At 65.7% G+C, this 3,597-nt stretch overlaps 1 protein-coding gene across 1 annotated transcript in view; it reads right to left on the bottom strand.

Moving 5' to 3' along the window:
• SORCS2 (sortilin-related VPS10 domain containing receptor 2) overlaps positions 1-3,597 on the bottom strand; it is a gene marked incomplete at its 5' end in the record, with an annotated part of 307,756 nt that overhangs the window by 138,040 nt on the left and 166,119 nt on the right. The gene's annotated exons all lie outside the window — the stretch shown is intronic.

The following is a 3,597-nucleotide window of genomic DNA, read 5'->3' as shown; positions in this document are numbered from 1 at the left end:
CTCAGCCTCCGTCGCTGTGATGGGCGGACAGCGGGGCCTGTCGTGGCCTGTGGTGCCCCCTCTGTTCTCTGCTGACGAGTGCCCAGCGGGGAGCCCGGCTGGGTGAGCAGAGGCAGGGGAGGGCGGGGCAGAGGGGCCATCACAGGAGGGGCTCACCCCTCTTGTCCAGCAGCTGGGGCGGGGGCTGTATCTCATCCACAGCCACCCCCACTTGCTCAGGCCAGCGCTTCTTGACCCGGGGTCCTTGGGGAGGCCCCGAGGTGTGTGAGGTGTGTCTGTGGGCCTTTCTGGGGAGGAGGCTGGGACTCTGCATCTCCCAGGGGAGCTGGGCTCAACAGGCCTTCCCCCGCCTCAGCCCACACGGGACCCAGACATCCCGCCGCCCTGGTCCCAGGCAGAGGGGAAGCCTGCGCTGCCCTAATGAGGAGAGGAAAATTGTGCCGGGTCTGGAGTGGCTTCTGGGCTGTGGAGCCTTTCGGGGGTGAGCCAATCTTTTCACCCGTCGGAGCCTCAGTTTTCCAATCTGTAGAATGGGGTGATCAGACACGTCTTGTGGGGATGGTGACACAAGTCAAGGAGAGCTTCTCCTCCAGGGACCACACCCGTCCATCTGCCGGGCCCCACAAAACCCGGCTCAGGTCCCCAGGAGAATCTGGCTGCACAAGCGCGGAATAAACGGAGCTTCTCCAAACGCCGCCTGCCGTGTCCTCATTCCCCGGGCAGGCCCGCTCCCCGGGCCCAGCAATCGCCCTCCCTGCCTCCCGGGGCCCCCTCCTATGGGAAGCCCTCCTGGGCTGGTTTAGCCGCCCGATGTTTCTCTCCAGTGCTGTGTCGTCATCGGTCTCCTGTACCCCCCCCCCTCCCCGAGCCCCTGGGGACAGCCCAGGGGAGACCCTGCTGTCTCTCGAGCCCACATAGGGGCTCAGACCTTTGCGTGTCCTTGAGGCCTGGCCGGGTGACGCCTAGCAGCCGCCTTCAGACAAACCCCGTGGAACAAGAGGAGAGGTGCCCAGCCAGGGTGGGCAGGGGCCTGAGCGGGTGCCCTTTTCCGAGGGGCGACACCCGAGCCCTTAGTGAATGTCCCAGGCCCGACCGCTGCCCCAGGACACAGGGGAGCTGGGCCTGAGTTTCCGGGCTCCTCCGTGCTGGTTCACGCTGGCTGGACCGGGGCCAGGTCAGCCCTGTGAGGACTGCCAAGGGCTGCTGACCACACTGCCCCCAACAAGGCTCCAGATGTGGCCATGGATGGCAGCTCTGCATCCAATTCCACAACACAGGTGTCCGGGGATTCGAGGGCTTGCAAACTGGGGGACTGTGTGCAAACCATGGTCCCAGGACTTCCCCACGGTCCCCAGGGCTGGCCCATGCTCCCCAGGGCTGGCCCATGCCCCCAGGGCTGACCCAGAGGCTGTCCATCTGCCAGTGGTGTCGCTCTCTGTGAGAGATGGGCTGCAGCCGCTCCTCTGACCTGGTCATGTGACGGGTCAGTTCCCTGGGCTGTCACTGGTCGCGCATGGCTGGCCTGTGACAGGCCGGGAGGTGCCGCCACATCTCCCTGGTGACCCATCCACGCAGCAATGAGATGCCGCAGGCCCCGCCGGCCCTGAGCTCACCACCTTCCCCAAACCAAGCTCCCTGTGCTGGGCGGGTGGTGGGGCCCCCACATGCCCCTTCCCTCTGCCCACCCACCCAAGACTGGGGACCAGCTACAACTGAGGGTCAGCTCAGCCAACGCGCCCCGTGTGTCTGTCCTCCCAGGACAGTGAGCAATGGCCACCTACGGAGGGCTTCCCACGTGCCCAGCGAGCACTGCCCAAGAACTCAGCCCCACCTCCCTCCACCCCTCCACAGCCACCAGGAGGAAGACACCACTCTCATCCCATTTCACAGATCCAAGCAGACCAGAGAGGTCAGTGCCTGGCCCAAGGCCACACAGCCAGCAGGTGATGGAGCCAAGAGTCTGGGGTGCAGTGGGTGTGTCGGACCCTCACACCCACTGCACCCCAGAGGCTGGTTCAAGTCCTAACCCCACCACCCGTGACCTCTGCCTCCGTCTTCTCATTCCTAAAATTCCTAAAAGGGCCACGCCACCTCCGGAAGGGCGGGGTCGTCGGCTGGATGGTGACGGTGTGTGGGAGAGGCCAGCTCCCTGCAGGCCAGCGTCAGGGAGGGGGCTTTTAAATCCCCTCCTCCCGCTAGACCTCTGTCTGTCTTTCCAGGGTTCAAACGTACTGTTTTCCTCTCGCAGATCTCCCTCTTAATTAACACCCGGGGATTTCGGGGGGAGAGGGGTGGGGGCAGATACAGCCGGCTCACCTCCCCCAGCAGCGCAGCCCCCCACTTCCCCCAGCAGCCCCCCAGCAGCCCCTTAGCCACTCTCGGCTGCTTATCGTTTCCCTCATCAAATTCCTTTTAGGGCGAAGCTGGGGAGGAACGTTAGCTGAGGCTGAGGCTGAGGCTGAGGCCAGGAGAGGGGCAGGCAAAGACGCAGGGACCCCGGGATACCGGCCTCAGGGAGCCCTGCGAGGTCCCCACGGAGGTGTCCGCCAGGCGAATGGAGGGCCCGGGGCAGCGCCTCCTGGGCTGGGTGCTCATGTCACCATCCTCCCCAGACCCTCAGGCTCAGTCAGGGTGAACTGCGGGCGAGTGCGGGGCATGGACACTATGGCATCTTAACCCCCCGCAGCCCAGCGAGGGTGGACCAGACGCCCGTTCCTTCTGTCCTCTGCCTCAGTCTTCCCATCTGAGAAATGGCCCCGCAGCCCCAGACACAACTCCTGGCTCTGGGAGCATTTTGTACACCAGCCGCGGGTCTCCGTCGGAAAGAACTTAAGTTCCCGCCTCCCGCCAACCACCTGCCGGCTCAGAAGCCTGGACGTCTCTGTGGTTCTCGCCCGGCCCAGGGGGGACTGGAGTGGCTCTGGCTTTGTGTCCCGATGGATCGGGAGGGGCTGGGTGTCAGGAAGCCCTCATTTAGGGCAGCGGGAGTGACCCGGAGTTTCACCCCTCCCAGACCAGCTCCTCAGGTCGCCCTGCCAGCGGGCGATGAGGAAAACTCAGGACAGGAGGGAGCAAGGCCCTCCCACCGGCTGCCTCTGCAACGTCCCCCTCCCCCGGAGAAGGAGAGAAGGTGTGCGCGTTGCCCACAGCCAGACCAGCCGGGCCACTGTGGGTTTAACAGGATCTGGAATGTGGACAGAGGGAGGCAGCAGGGAGGTCGCACGCAGCCCTGGGAATCCTGCCCCGAGTGGGGCTCTGCCTCCACCTGCCCACGCATCCCCCCAGCCCAGCCCACAGGGGCCACGGTCCCGGGAAGGGTGGGGCTGCTCCCCTCCTGCTGACCCTACACCCCCGGGGAGAAACAGCGCCCCTGCCCGCTCCCCAGGAAGGGAGCGCCCACTTCCAGGTGTGGCAGTGCTGCTGGACACGCAGGGGTGCGGGGGGCAGGGCAGGGGCCGTGGCTGCAGGAGGGAGTGCAAGGGCACAGAGTGGCTGAGAGGCGAGGGCACGCCCCGGGCATCCCGTGGGGCACAGGGGGTTTCACCGATGTGAGTGTGTGAGAGCAGCCCCGAGGCCGGCCTCCTCCAGGATGGCTCA

The sequence above is a fragment of the Myotis brandtii genome, unplaced genomic scaffold (assembly GCF_000412655.1).
Source record: "Myotis brandtii unplaced genomic scaffold, ASM41265v1 scaffold986, whole genome shotgun sequence".
Classification (NCBI taxonomy): domain Eukaryota; kingdom Metazoa; phylum Chordata; class Mammalia; order Chiroptera; family Vespertilionidae; genus Myotis; species Myotis brandtii.
The sequence above is the reverse complement of the archived record's forward strand: the minus strand, read 5'-3'. Positions and strand labels throughout refer to the sequence as shown.